Source organism: Argopecten irradians, unplaced genomic scaffold (assembly GCF_041381155.1).
Source record: "Argopecten irradians isolate NY unplaced genomic scaffold, Ai_NY scaffold_1160, whole genome shotgun sequence".
Classification (NCBI taxonomy): domain Eukaryota; kingdom Metazoa; phylum Mollusca; class Bivalvia; order Pectinida; family Pectinidae; genus Argopecten; species Argopecten irradians.
The window spans coordinates 1-17,318 of record NW_027188627.1 but is presented as its reverse complement, the minus strand read 5'-3'; the positions used below and the strand labels follow the sequence as shown (position 1 = coordinate 17,318).

The following is a 17,318-nucleotide window of genomic DNA, read 5'->3' as shown; positions in this document are numbered from 1 at the left end:
GTTTTACACGTTTTGATCAAGCTCCGATACGTTTTTCAAGGTCCGCCAAGGCTTAATAAGGATGAAAGTCTGATGCCGGGATTTTTGGAGCAAATGAAACAATATTTATTGCCGAAAATGTCATTCCAAAACACGTTTTGATTACAAAAGTGTTAAAAGAAAAGAAAATCTTAATAATTATTATAGCCAAGTGTTTCTATGCAATATTTTTTTCTAAAATGGTTCTCACTTTCTGCCTTTTGCAATAATATTTATTAATACAAATAATTCCATAAAGTAGCAAATATGTACCAGGCCAGGCAATGATACTCCATCATTTATTGCTAGCAACGTAAAACAATAATAAGACGTTACACGCCGTATCACGTCGGGCTTTCAATCGCTACAACCCGTGATGTGCCTTGACAGAACGCAATAAAACGGTATCATCCACCTTGGCCTACCGTGAAAACCTTGACAAACCTGGACAAAACGGCACAAAACGTGCAGCCAGTCTGCATCAACCGTGATAAAACGTGGAAAAAAACGTAACAGAACGTCACAAAACTTGAAATCGCCGTGAGATTCCTGGGAACGTGCTTGATGCCCGTTCCACCACGGACCGTCTGGAAGTTTTGTTACGGCCTCGCACGCACTGTTACGTTTTGTTTACGTCAATCCCGTTTCATTACGTCCTGTGGCGTTTACCTTCTGTGCCGTGGCTGCCCTGGCAATTTTTTTGACAGTTTAAAAATCTGGCACGGCATCCACGGTAATCACGACCGCTCACGATTGTCTATCACGTTCTTCTGCGTTGTCTCACGTTGTCTCGCGGTCACCACGTTTTGTCCACGGTGGCCTGAAACGGGGCTGCCGTGGCCGCCGGGGACATAGTGTAAACCTAGCATTAGTCCTGTGTGCATCACACGTGTGTGTTTTCACCATAATATCGGGTAACGCGTGCACTAGTAGCGGAAACAAAGTAAATAAACAACCAAGTGTTTACATTACGACATAGCGTGTCCATGACCAGCTCATATACATGTAATAATTAAGCCTAAGTTACCGGAACTTAGAGTGTAAATACACAATATTTCCAAATGTGCAGAGGACATTCATTATTTGTACCGTTATTTATAAGTTACATGCGGATTACTAAGATTTTATGTATAATATACATATGTAAAGAAAAAAACACCAATAATCATGCATGTAGATATTCCGAATATGATATAACTGATTCTAACATAATATATTCCTGAATTATGACATATAGCTGTACATTTACATATTTCGAAGGGGAGGAGGGGGTGCTTTCATACTAATATTATTTATCTACAATTATTTGTGTACATGAGTAAGATTCTATCAACAAAGATTGTGATAAACCTGTATTTGTGTAAATATTATATGTTCTTTTATATAAACTTTTTTTTTGAAACTTTTCAGATGTAGGGTCACTGAAACCATCTATACGTAGTTTATAAGTGTATAGCAACGTAATAAATAAGAGCTGGTAATACAGATTTATATATATCTACTATATTCTAAATCTACAGCCACATGTATCAGCATAATAGTACATGTTGATCTATACAACATGTATAAATACGTTAATGCACATATAAAGGTATTAGGTAAATAATTATGCGAGAAGAAAAAATGGTTTACAAATTGTATCATGTATTTAGAAAGTAAAATAATACTTATTCATGTGCATGATTCATTTTGTACATATATTTCTTATTAATTTGTACTTTTTTACTGTAGAAAATTAATCAGTAAGTATATAAGTTAGTATCCATGAATTGAATATAATAGCGTGGAACATAGAAGACCAATAGTTTTATAGTGCATGTAGGTACATTGAATACATTCTCATGCCATTTTATACATTATGTAGTACTACTGGGAATGCATATATTATAAGGTGTCAATAAATGAATACAGAAATAAAACTCTTAAGATGTTTACATCATATTTGGTAAATATTTTAGATTTTGTGAGATGAGGAGCCAGATTTGGCAGGGCGCGATGAGGAGGCAGAGACTGGTTTCACTTTAGGTTTATTTGGATTTGGTGCATTCCTTTGTGGGTTCACCAGCTGATCATGACTATGTGTTTTCATGTTGGCCAGGGTACGAGGACCGCGATTAGGTTCAGGTCGGGGTGGTGGATCAGGGTATGCAGATATTTCGTCCAGGGTTGTCACATGTGCCTTACTCCCCGATAGATTGCGGATAACGATCCTGCCATCATTAGTCCATGTCCCTCCGATGAGCCCTTGTCGTTTAAGGAATCTCGCCTTCGCATAGACAGTAGTGCGCTGTTTGGTCAATGCTTCGTTGATGAAGAACTGAGCAGCTGTGGATGGTGAGGCGGATTCCGGATCGTGGTCAGAGGATGAAGATTTCCTGCGAGATGGGAAGAGACTGAATCTGGCATCATATACTAAGGCTCTAGTGCGGTACGAAACAAACCTCACAATGATATCCCGCGGATATTTAGTAGACTTACGACCTACACGATGGGAGCGACTAATGTCATTTGTAGTTACCATGACTCCAAGCACATCATTACATGAAGACAATATGAGGTCATCAGTGTTTTCATCATCAGATTCTGGTATACCCCTAAACTTCAGGCAGTTACGCCTAGAATATTGTTCTAGGTCGTCTAACCTATTTTCAATATATTGGACACGTTGCTGGAGTGGGGTGCTACCCAAGGATGATACTAAAGAGTCCTTAATCAAGGAGTTACTCAATAGTTAAGTGACAAACTCTTGTATGACTGCAGGGTCAGTGATGCCATTATTAATGCGTTGGTCACAACGTCTTCCGAAAAGGCTTAGGAAGTACTCCCGGCATGATTTTAAGTCATTTTTGGACTGGTTAACGGCCGGACATCAGACATGACCGGCCGGTGGCCTGGGCTCTCAGGCTTCATCGAGGTTGGAGAGGTGCCCTAAGAGTTCCGTAGATTTTCTTAATAGGCCACATATTATTCACATATCGTTTGAGTATCGTCCGATATCAGGTCGGGAATCGAGCAGTAATCACACCGCCCGACATTTGCCTCGTCGGTCGCTCAAAACTTATCCTTGGAAACAGACGCTGTACGATTACTGCACGGCCTCTTTTTTATATAAATGATGCGTGATGGATTTTTGACCGGTGTTGTTCGATGTCCCCCTATTGTCCCCCTATCCCCGGATATCCGAAGATTATTGTGACCAAGGCATATAGTATATTCAGAACATGTTTCTTACTGATATATGAATATGTGTTATTAAATTTGTCCATATGTGAACGTCATGCTATCATTCCAACTTTGCGTCACCAAATCAATCACCTAATTTTTAGCTGTTTGTGACCATATTATTGTTTAGAGTTTTGATAAAAACTGCAGAGATTACAATGATGATATTGTAAATGAAAATAAGATGTGCATGTAAATTTGGGATTTCTTTATTAAAGCCACACTATACGTAACTATCAACAAAAATTCAAGTTAAATTCGACTCCGATGTTGTTAGTATTTGTAGATGTAGTTGAAATTAAGATATATTAAAGAATATTTATAATGTATTTTAAATAATTTTTGTACAGCAGTTGTTGAAAGTCGATACATATAAACATGCCTTCATTTTAAACTGGTCGCCATAGAAGTTACGATTATTGCCGAACGGAAGTCGGAAAGTTCATGACCAGTTTTCGGAAGAGTTCGGACAGACGTAGTTACGGTAGTCACATGACGTTCTCGGCAACGACGTTACAATGTCGGCTTACTCCGGCTTGTTTGACTAAGTGGGACCCACCTAGCGACGTGTAATATTTATTTGATTTTTATTAAAATATTCCGAATCATAATCGCTCATCTTGACTTCGAATTAGTCCTGTCTATGCAGGATTTTTTTCTCAACATTCTTCTAAATCATGAAAAATAAGAAAGATACGGATATTGGACCTTTAAACGTTACATCTTTCCGAGGTCGACAGTTTGAACACACTATTCAGGATTCCCAGTCAAAAGTGATGTCGAGATCACTCATCTTCTCGTTGTAAGCTAAATCAAACGTCTCGCTTTGTGCCACAGTGAACGCATTTTTCCAATCACCAACAATGCCTGTATAAAATTAAAACAACAAGTGTTTACACAATTACACATAAGCATAAACAAAATTAGCAGTTAGCGTTACTCAATTTGGCCATGATCATATTTATCACTGTTGACTTAAAACATTTATACAATGTATAATCACTCTTAAGGTATATGCATTACATACTAAATGACATTTAACTTGTACTATGACATTAAATAAAATAAAACAAATACGACAAAAACATACAATAATCGTAGGACAATAGCACAAAACCCAACGTTATCGTGACGGTACAATATATAGGTCAAAGTTGATTAGTGAAAAAAAATCAATGGAAGCTTAGTCAACAATACCAAATTAATGTTTCCATTTTTGTTGGACTATAACTCCAAACCCGATTAACGCAGCTCCATGAAATTTTCTGAATATATCAGGTAAGGTTCCTAATTGTGCTTTTGCAGTTGCGAACCTACAATTTTTGGATTTGTTCTGTTACCATGGAAACGCAGTCAAAAATACCAAATACAATTTCTTTTTGTTAACAGTTATACTTTAATAATTGTTTCTTTGACCTTGATGTATTTGAATTTTTATACTAACTGCAGTCCGTGGGGGATCCAAGCTTTGCGGCTCCTTGTGTTTTTTCAGTGAGGTATGAATAAATAAAAACATTTTGAATGATATGTCAGCCACCTCGTAAGTGTCTACTGTTTAGTGAATTTTAACGACATTTCACTGGTTTTCTGGGTTTTTCACTAATTCAAGTATTCAAGTAATCCAACTGTATTGATTAAAATGTTATTATGTATGAATGACACATTCGCTTTAAATTGAGCTGAGAGCGACCATCACATTCCATAAAAAATCAAAGCACAGACAATAAATTTGTTTAATATACAAGTTATCAGGATTGGGAAACAATACATATAAATGGTTGAACTGGAATATTAGTAAAGTGTTCATAACAGCTATTTTGCCAATTGGTGTAAGTGTTCTTTTATTCCAGTTGAAATTGCTGATTTTAGTTGGGCAATGTTTTTTGTCGAAATTAAGTCGGATTATTCTGCTAGTGTGTACATCATTTTCAATTCCCAACATATTAAAGCGCGAGGTTCCCCGATATTTGTTAAGATTGGAATGGAATGTTGTATTACTGTATTTTATACTGCTAATTCAAATTACCTGGGTCTTGGAGAAATTCATTTTTAAACCAGATATCTTAGCATAGAATTTTAGTGATTCGAGAGATTGATCTAAAGATTTTTCAGGGCCATCAAAAATAACAGACGCGTTATCAGCAAATTGCGATAATATAATTCCATCTTCACGTATTAGTATACCTTTAATATTTTCATTATTTCTTAATAATATGGATAAACTGTCTTCACACAAAATAAGAATATATGAAGAGACGGGGTCAGCTTGACGATAACCTCGCTCTATATCGGAAAACTGGACAGATTCCTCTAATATTTACCGCTGATTGTATATTATTTCTAAAGCGTTTTATCTATTTGATTATTGTAGAACCGAAATTTAAGTATTTTAGTGTGTTATCAATAAAGTTCCAGGATACAGAGTCAAAAGCTTTTATAAAGTATAATTTATATATGTTATATCAAAGTGTTATCGGCCCCAAATACTGAATTTATCATGGGTTTATTGCCTTTTGGAATTCATATAATTCTTCCGTATTTTTTGACATATTGAAAGTTCTGATGTACTAAACTATAATTAAATGATCTTTAAACAAATGTTTCCAATTGTTTCCAAAATTTTTTTTAAATAATCCACTGTAAAACCGTCTGAGCAAGGACTTTTTTATCATTTTAGCAGTGTGTTATTTAATTCACTCATAGTAAGGGGCCTTGATATTTAAAGATTCTTACTCTGATAACTTAGGAACAGTATACGATCCTAGAAGTTGATCAAGATTAACATTATTAAAGTGTGGTGTTTTCTTTATATTTTTTTATATATCTATAAGTTTTATAGTAATTTTCGATCAGATATTACCGTTTCATCCTCTTTAGTAAGGTCTGGGGGACTATAAACGACATTTGAGAGAGATCCCTTCGGTATATAATTGGAAAAGCGGTAACAAACTTCAACTATATAAAACTCCAAGACGAAATTGGAAAAGTGACATCGATTTTTATCACTTTCACACATCTTAAATAAGATACGTTTAAACATAGTATTTCATTGATCATATTAATTACTTTTCCAAATAAATACACTACGTCGAAGTTTTTATTATTCCGTCACGATAACATCGGATTTTTGCACCATTTCGGATTTTTAAGTCATCATTTGGACCCTAGTTGTGCATATAGCATGATCGGTTAACATTTTGGCCGACAGGCCGCCATCTTGGATTTTGATAGTTGAAGATTATTACCGCTATATATCAGAACATCCTGAAGACATCTGTCTCAATTGTGTGTGTGATCTACATAGGTTCTTAATGTGCAAATGGCATTTTTGGACGATTCGTTAGCCATCTTGGATTTTTGATAGTTTAAAAAGCAGAGGAGAACTCTTTCTTCCCATTTTCAGACATAAATCATTCTTTGGTGGGCATATTTTTTTTATCTTATAAAAGTTTGAAGCAAAAACATTGGATTAGGTATGATTATAATCAAAAACAACATCTAACCTTTTCGATAAATTGGCAGTCTGCCATTGTCTCCATGGTGTTTGTACATCTCGCTTTCTCCCACACCTGTCGCATGCTGTTTCCTTAGATTTTCAAATGTCACAGTGCGTTCAACGTTTCTCAGGAATGTTTCATCGTGATCTACTTCCAAAAAATCTTCTATACGAAGTAAATTGTGATACAGATTCTGAAACAATAAATATAAAATGCATATTTTATTGTTTTAATGGTACAGTTGTTTGATCTTTCTAGGATGTTTCTTTGATCATTGGTTGTAATTCGAAAAGACAACAAGTAAATTAAGCCTTAATTTCGGATTTCCGGTGTGTAACCGAGACTTCAGCACTCTCCACTTCGTGGATAGCTTTGGGTTGTATTCTTATGATAAGTGACGCCAAAGTCATTCCACTTTTACAGGCACTACACAGAGAAGGGGATATGCGTTTGTAAGGAAGGCAAGACACAATATCAAACAACAATCACTTACCGCTTACAACACATCTTATCAAATTAATTACCTGCTACAGATTAAATAGGATGAATATGATTGACATTAATATGATTACTATGTTAATAAAGCTAGCAGTGGATTATTTACCTTTGTCATGTCCTCGAATCTTAGTGGTAGAATATTCAAATGCTGATTATAGGATATTCCAGTGACCCACTCCTTGGTATGTGTAAACCAGGATCCCCCAGACGCTGGAGCTAAAATAGATAACAGAGTAAAAATCTCAGTGACCCACTCCTTGGAATGAGTAAACCAGGATCCCCCCAGACGTTGGAGTTGAAATATATTACGTAGTGTAAAAAATCCCAGTGACCCACTCCTTGGAATGAGTAAACCAGGATCCCCCAGACGTTGGAGTTGAAATATATTACGTTGTGTAAAAATCCCAGTGACCCACTCCTTGGAATGTGTTAACCAGGATCCCCCAGACGTTGGAGTTGAAATAGATTACGGAGTGTAAAAACCTCAGTGACCCACTCCTTGGAATGTGTTTAACCAGGATCCCCCAGACGTTGGAGTTGAAATAGATTACGGAGTGTAAAAACCTCAGTGACCCACTCCTTGGAATGTGTTAACCAGGATCCCCCAGACGTTGGAGTTGAAATAGATTACGGAGTGTAAAAACCTCAGTGACCCACTCCTTGGAATAAGTAAACAAGGATTCCCCAGACGCTGGAGCTGAAATAGATAACATAGTGTACACATCTCACCACGCACGACTAATTAACGATGTACTGCTCTGGAAAGTCAAAATTGTCTTGCATTAAACTTCTATTCCCATATAATTTTTTGGAAGTAGGAGTTCACACCATAAAAGAAAATGGAAGAAAAAAACGTATGTCCACATGCTCGTTTTTGTGTTATCGCACTTAGAGATACCTTGACAAAATATTGGATTTTATGAGAATTTTGAACATAAACACAAGAGATTAAAGCTATTACTAATATAGTGTTTGATATGTATGGAATGTTTGCAAAATATATTTTCCAGTGGTTCTCCTTGCAAATATGCCAGTTATGACTGATAAGACATATTTTGTTCAACAATATATGCTACCACTACCCATTAATTCAGAGCTTAAAATATACCATTTTCAGCCATATTTGCCAAATCTAACTTAAATAATAACTTCTGGTATCAAAGTTTTGTAAATATTTTGTATAACAATTTGGAAAAGGTTGAATGTTCTAAACCGGGCAGAAAAATGGGGGTCCATGTCCTTACTTTATCGGCCGATCTAAATATTTGTTATTTTTCAATATTTTAGAGTATAATGAAATTTTAAAAAGTGATATAAGTGAATTCACACATTATTGATCAATATTCTAATTACCACGAACCTAGTTAAGATTTCAAGAAAGAAATAGCTCGATACAGCAATGAAGGCTGGCGCAGTGATTATTTAAGTAAAAACAATTTAACAGCAAAACACGGTATAACTTTAGCTACCGATTGTCATGAATTGTAATTAAAAATCCCATAACACTGTTGATACACGTCGAAACGAGACTTCAACGGGACTGAAAACGTCTGAGGAATGCATCTATAATTGTAGGGTATTTGGTTAAGCTTAAACAAAACCCACACCTCACTTAGTGTAGGGTATTTGTTTATACATCACACCACTCACACCACACTAAATGTAGGGTATTTTATTTATACATCACACCACTCACACCTCACTAAATACATTAAAACACTCACACACTTTAATACTTCCCAACTTACTTCCCAATTAAAGATGTTTCATCGCAAACAGTGGATAAAACGGGACCAACTATTTGAACAATAACTGATGTTAAATCGTATGTATGTGTGTTTAATTAACACAAAATAACTTCTTTTGGTTCTTCTGATTGATTAGGGTTAGGGATTTTTTCGTGACTCATTTTTATTTTTAATATTTTTTAACTTTTTGTAGCTGAAAGAAAAATGTTAATTCGTCAATTCTCTGCTCATGTTTTTAAAGAGAAAAAATACCATTCATTAGCGATGGAGCATCTTAAATGAAGGATATTTGTTTTAAAGATTACATCACCCACTATGGCATATGAATTTGAGTTTAGTTTTCATAATAATAAATCAACTATAACAATTAAAAATATATTTTGATCAATCGATACATGAATAACATGAAATGTTAATATGACTCATTCCCTAGAATAACACCAACAATATGAAATATTTCCAACAAAATGAAACGTTCAGTACTTTCTTCAGATAGGAAAACTTTGAGGTAGCCAGCGAAACTTCCGGTGAAACTTGAGTTTTCCAAATCACACAGGAATCTGTAATATGAGATGGCCACATCCTTGGGATTTCGAACGACGTAGATTATTTTCATCTGACCATCCATGGCTGCCTTCGGTATGAAAGGGTATGTCATATGTGTAGTGAAAATTCGTGGGGATGTCATCGTGTTTAACACGTCAACATTCTGGAAATCCAGTATGACGGGCGATCCATTGTATCTCAGAGTCTTGTTTAGGATCATTTTAGCTATGTTAAACACCCAGTGAGTACCTGGAATATATATCGATATTACAATCAACACAATCGTAGCCTTAACTCACGTGGAAAAGAACAACGGCAGTAGACAAAAAAGACGTCGGACAGAAATGAGATAAAACATATTAAACAAAATAAATACTATCCGTTTCAAACCATTCATATTATAATATGCTTTTGTTGTAAACCAACAACAAATTAATTTCATAAGATTCAATGAGAATGTGTTTGTATGTATATAGAGTATGTGATTTTTTTTTTTTCATTTAGATTATGGATTGGTGTGTATATATAGAGTGTATATATTATATGTTGGTGTGTGTGTATAGAGCATATGATTTTTATGTATATAGATTAGTGGATTGGTATGTATATTTATAGAGTGATCTATAGTATATGTTGGGTGTGTATGTATAGAGTATGTGAATTTGTGATATAGTTATGTGTTTGTATGTTAGGGAATATGTGATTTTGTGTATATAGGATTAAGGAATTGGTGTGTATATATCGAGTAGTAATAGGAGTATATGTTGATGTTGTTTATAAAGTTATGTTTGGTTTGTATATAAATAATGTTGGTGTATATTATACATTATGTGTCGGGTTTTGTGTATATAGTGTAGTGGTTGGTTGTGTATATAGGTATGGTTAATTATAGTATATCGGAGTATGTTGTTGTTATGAATATAGTGTATGTGTTTGTTATGTATATAGAGTATGTTGTTGTTAATGTATATAAGAGTATGTGTGGTTATGTATATAGAGCAATGTGTTATTATGTATATAGAGTATGTGCTGTTATGTATATTAGAGTACTGTGTTGTTATGTCATATTAGAGTATGTGTTGTTATGTATATAGGTCTGTGTTATTATGGTATTAGAGTATGTGTTATTATGTATATAGAGTATGTGTTATTAAGTATATAGAGTATGTGTTGTTATGTATATAGAGTATTGTGTTGTTTTGTATATAGAGTATGTGTTATTATGTATTATAGAGTATGTGTTATTATGTATATAGAGTATGTGTTTGTTTATGTTTATAGAGTATGTGTTGTTATGTATATCGGTATTTGTTGTTATTGTATATAGGTATGTGTTGTTACGCTAGAAGAGTATGTTTTGGTGTGTAGATAGAGTTATGTGTTGTTATGTATATAGGGCGTATGTGTTATTATGGTATATAGCGTTATGTGTTGTTATGTATTAGAGTATATGTTTACTACGAATATTGAGTATGTGTTATTTATGTGTATATAGAGTATGTGTTATTATGTATATAGAGTATGTGTTGTTTGTATATAGAGTATGTGTTGTTATGTATTAGGAGTACTGTGTTGTTAAGTATATAGAGTATGTGTTATTATGTATATAGAGGATGTGTTGTATGTTTATAGTGTATGTTGTTATTATGTATATAGAGTATGTTGTTGTTTGTGTATATAGAGTATTGTTGTTGTTATGTATATGAGTATGTGTTTGTTATGTAATATAGAGTATGTGTTTTTATGTTTATAGAGTTGTGTTGTTATGGTATCTAGAGTATGTGTTGTTATGTATTATAGGAGTTGTGCGTAAGTGTTATTATGTATATAGAAGTATGTGTTATTTTGTATATAGAGTATGTGTTGTTATGTCTATAGAGTATGTGTTGTTGTGTATCTTAGAGTTGTGTTTTTTGTCTATAGAGTATGTGTTTGTTATGTATAGTAGAGTATGTGTTATTATGGTATAAAGAGTATGTGTTGTTAAGATATGTGTATATGTTATTATGTATTATAGAGTATGTGTTATTTTGTATATAGAGTATGTGTTATTATGTTATATAGAGATGTGTTATTATGTATTAGAGTCTATGTGTTGTGTATATAGAGTTTGTGTTTTTTGTATTAAAGAGTATGTGTTGTTATGTAGATAGAGTATATGTTATATATGTATATAGATTGGTGTGTTGTTATGTTTATAGCGTATGTGTATTATGGTTATAGAGTATGTGTTATTTTTGTATATAGCAGTATTGTGTTGTTATGTATATAGAGTCTGTGTTATTATGTATATGAGTATGTGTTGTTATGTATATAGGAGTATGTGTTATTATGTATATTAGGATATGTGTTTGTTGTGTATATAGAGTATGTGTTGACTGTGTATATAGAGTATGGTGTTTTATTATGTATATAGAGTAGGTGGTTATTATGTATAGTAGGTAATGTGTTATTTTGTATATAGGCGTATTTGGGGGTTGTACTGTTATGTAAATAGAGTATGTGTTATTATGTATATAGAGTTGTGTTGTTATGTATATAGAGTATGTGTTGGTGTGTATATAGAGTATGTGTTTTATGGTGTGTATATAGCAAAGTATGTGTAATTATGTATATAGAGTTATGTGTTGTTAGGTAAATAGAGTATGTGTTGTTATGATTTATAGAGTATGTGTTGTTAAGAATTTAGAGTTATGTGTTATTATGTATATAGAGTATGTGGTTGTATGTTATAGAGTATGTGTTGTTATGACTATAGATTATGGTGTTATTATGTATATAGAGTTACGTGTTATTCTTGTATATAGAGTATGTGTTCGGGTATGTATATTATCGAGTTATGTTTTGATTATGTATATAGAGTATGTGTTGGTTATGTATAATAGTAGTATAGTGTATTATGGATATGAATATGTGTAGGTGTGTATATGTATGTTGTTATGTATATAGAGTATGTGTTATTATGTTTTAGAGTGTATGTATAGAGTATGTGTTTTTGTATATAGAGTATGTGATTGGTGTTGTATTACGAAGTATGTGTTGTAGGTATCATTGAGTATGTGTATTGTTATGTATAGAGAGTATGTGGTTGTATGTAAATAGAGTATGTGTTGTTCTGCTTTTAGAGTAATGTGTTATTATGTATATAGAGTAGATGTGTTGTTATGTATATGGATATGTGTCTGTTATGTATATAGAGTATGTGTTATTATGTAATAGAGTTGTGTATTGTTATGGATATAGAAGTTATTTGTTTTTATTATGTAGAGTATGTGTTGTTATGTATATAGAGTATGTGGTGGTATGTATATAGAGTATGTGTTGTTATGTATATAGAGTATGTTGTTATTATGTATATAGAGTATGTAGGTTGTTTTGTATAGTAGAGTATTTGTTATTATGGTATATAGGTATGTGTTGTTTATGTATATAGAGTATGTGTTGTTATGTATATAGAGTAAGTGTTGTTTATGTATATAGTATGTGTTGTTATGTAAATGGTATATTATGTAGATATGTGTTATTATGTATATAGGCGTAGGTGTTGTTATGTATATAGGAGTAGGTTTTGTTATGTAAATATAGTATGTGTTATTATGTATATAGGAGTTTGTGTTATTATTGTATATAGAGTATGTTATTGTTATGTATATAGAGTATGTTGTTGTTATGTATATAGAGTATGAGTTGTTATGTATATTGAGTATGTGTTGTTATGTATTAGGAGTATGTGTTATTATGGATATTGCGTATGTGTTGTAGTATATAGAGTATGTGTTTTTATTGTATATAGAGTATGTGTTGGTGTGTATTAGAGTATGTGTGGTTGGTGTATATAGTGTTATGTGATTGTTATGTATATAGAGTTTGTGTTGTTATGTTATAGAGTATGTGTTTGTTTGTATATAGAGTATGGTGTTGTTATGTATATAGAGTATGTGTTGTAATGTATATAGTGTATGTGTTATTATGTATATTGAGTATGTGTTGTTATGTATATAGAGTATGTTGTTGTTATGTATACTAGAGTATGTGTTGTTATGTATATAGTGTATGTGTTTTTATGTTATATAGGAGTAGTGTTGTTATGTATATAGAGTATGTGTTAGTTATGTATATCTAGGAGTATGTGTTATTTTGTATATAGAGTATGTGTTATTATGTATATAGAGGTATGTGTTTTTATGTATATAGAGTTATGTGTTATTATGTATATAGCAGTATGTGTTGGGTGTGTATATAGAGTATGTGGTTGCTGTGAATATAAGAGTATGTGTTGTTATGTATATAGAGTATGTGTTGTTATAGATATAGGGGTATGTGTTGTTATGAATCTAGACGTATGTGTTGTTATGTATTTAGAGTATGTGTTATTTATGAATATAGAGTATGTGTTGTTATGTCTATAGACATATGTGTTGATTCTGTATACTAGAGGTATGTGTTGTTATGTATATAGAGTATTTGGTGATGTGATATAGAGTATGTGTTATTATGTATATAGAGTATGTGTGTTGTTATGATTAATTGAGTAGGTGTTGTTATGTATATAGAGTAATGTGTTATTATGTATATTGAGTTTGTGTTATTATGTATATAGAGTATTTGTTAGTTATGTATATACATTATTGTGTTGTTATGTATATAGAGTGTGTGTTGTTATGTATATAGAGTATGTGTTGTTTTGTTTAGAGTCTGTGTCGGTGGCTGTTTAGAGTATGTGTTATTATGTATATAGCAGTATGTGTTATTAATGTAATATAGGGTACTGTGTTATTTATGAATATAGAGTTTGTGTTGTTAGGTTATATAGTGTATGTAGTGTTATGTTATATTAGGAGTATGTGGTTATGTATTATAGGTATTGTGTATATTTGGGTTTATAGAGTCATGTTGTGATTATGTAAAATGAGTATGTGTTGTATGTATATAGAGTATGTGTTGATTGTATATAAACTTATGTGTTGTTATGTATATAGAGTATGAGTTTGTTTTGTATGTAGAGTATGTTGTTATTATGTCTATAGAGATATGTGTTATTACTGGTATATAGAGTATGTGTTCATTATGTATATAGAGTATGTGGTGTTATGTATATAGAGTATTTGTTATTTATGTATATAGAGTTTGTGTTGATTTTGTATATAGAGTATGTGTTGTTATGTATTATAACTTATGTGTTGTTATGGATATAGAGTTATTGTTGTCTATGTATATAGAGTATGTGTTTGTTATGTATATTAGAGTATGTGTTGTTATTGTTTATGAGTAGGTGTTGTTATGGTATATAGAGTAAGTGTTGTTATGTATATATAGCGTTGTGTTGTTATGTATATAGAGTATGTGTTTATTATGTTATAGGTTGTGTTAGTATGTATATAGGTATGTGTTGTTATTGTAATAGAGTATTTGTTGTTATGTATATAGAGTATGGGTGTTTGTTATGTATATAGAGTATGTGTTATTATGTATATTAGGAGTATGTGTTGTTATGTATATAGAGTATGTGTTATTTATGTATATAGAGTATGTGTTGTTATTGTATATAGAGTATGTGTTATATGTATATAGAGTATGTGTTGTTATGTATATAGAGTATGTGCTGTTATGTATTATAGAGTTGTGGTTGTTATGTATATAGAGTATGTGTTGTTATGTATATAGAGTATGTGTTATTATGTTATTAGAGTATGTGTTATAATGTAGATTAGAGTATGTGTTTGTTATGTATAAAAGAGTATGAGGTGTTGTGTATATAGAGTATGTGTTGTTATGTATATAGAGTATGTGTTATTATGTATATAGGAGTATGTGTTGTATGTATATAGAGTATGTGTTATTATGTATATAGGAGTATGTGTTATTATGTATATAGAGTAAGTGTTGTTATGTATATAGAGTATGTGCTGTTTTGTATATGTATGTGTTGTTATGTATTATAGAGTATGTGTTGTTATGTATATAGAGTATGTGTGTTATTAAATTGTATATAGTATCTAGTATGTGTTATTATGTATATAGAGTATGTGTTGTTATGTATATAGGAGTATGTGTTGTTATGTATATAGAGTATGTGTTGAGTTGTGTATATATAGAGTATTGTGTTATTATGTATATAGAGTATGTGTTTATTATGTATATAGAGTATGTGTTGTTATGTATGTAGAGTATGTGTTGTTATGTATATAGAGTATGTGTTGATATGTATGTATAGAAGTATGTGTTGTTAAGTATATAGAGTATGTGTTATTTTGTATATAGAGTATGTGTTATTATGTATATAGAGTATGTGTTGTCTTGTATATAGAGTATGTGTTTATTATGTATTATAGAGTATGTGTTGGCCTGTATGTTAGGAGTATATTTTGGGTGTATATGAAGATTATTTGTCGTTGTATTTAGAGTATGTGTTTGTTTATATATATAGAGTATGGTTTTGTGTGTACTATATAGTTTGTATTTGAGTATACATATGTTATTGTGGTTGTTGTGTATGTTAGGTTATGTGTTTCTTTGTACCCTGGTGACACTTAGTGATACTGTACAGTGTGGTTTTACCATAGTAATGGTAAGACGTTTAGAAACTTCGTCAATGATAGAAATATCTATGAATTTCTTTATATCTCAACCTTAATGTATAACGCAGGTTAACTTGAAATTAAAATCCGTAATGATCTTACCTGACTTTGGGAATGTAAACACAGTAAAACATCATCAGGCCTATATTGTAATGATGCTACCTGTTTCCAGATGGTTATTAGCGACGTCACCGGGGGTATCTTTATTAAATGTTCGGTTCTATATAACGTTTTTAAAACAACACACGATTTCCCTCTCATCAGTCTTTCAACAAGCTCCATATCCTTATTACGGAGATATTTATACCAGTTCAGTAACTAAAGAAAGGATAAAGGATAAACCATGTAACGTTATAAGTTATTTTTGTATGTGATATAGTATAATGTAAAAAGTGTTATAGTATAATGTAAAAATCAATCCGATTCGTACACAACAGTGTTTAAGAGGAACAACGAAGCATGAGAGTAAGGTTATGTAATGTTACATTCTGTATAAAATACCAAACGAAGAATTATCAACGACAGCTGGCTGTATCATCTTCATGGAACTGTAACGTGCATTATAGTATAAGATACCAAACGAAAGAATTCAGCGACAACTGTTTATCAATAATTCAAGGAACTGTTTAACGTGTATTCTATATAAACCACAAAATAATCCAACGACAGGCTGTGTATCATATTCAAGGAAACTGTCAACGTGCATTTTATATAAAAATTTGACCAAAACGAAGAATTCCAGCGACAAATTGTGTAATCATCTTCCAGGAACGTAAACGTGCATTCTATATAAGATACCCGTAAGAAGAATCCAGCGACAACTGTGTAAATATCTACCAGTTAAGGAACGTGTATTCTATTAAGATACCGTACGAAGAATTGACCAGCGAACCCCCTCATTGTTAACTGAGAAAATCCTGTAATTTATCTACCAGGAACTGTAACGTGTATTCTATATAAGATACCGTACGAAGAATCCAGCGACAACTGTGTAATTTATCTAATAGAGTTAATTTGAACTGTAACGTGTATTCTATATAAGATTTGAATCCATGCGACAACTGTGTAATTATCTTGACCAGGAACTGTAACGTGTATTCTAATAAGTTAAGGAGTTCATTTACCTTCTATCCCTTCCAGCGACAACTGAAGTTAATTTGACCTCCAGGAACTGTAACGTGTATTCTATATAAGATTACCGTACGAAGAAT

At 32.4% G+C, this 17,318-nt stretch overlaps 1 pseudogene; it reads right to left on the bottom strand.

Moving 5' to 3' along the window:
* Positions 1-3,598: 3,598 nt before the first annotated feature.
* On the bottom strand, positions 3,599-16,327 carry LOC138313999 (amine sulfotransferase-like; annotated as a pseudogene).
* Positions 16,328-17,318: the final 991 nt, after the last annotated feature.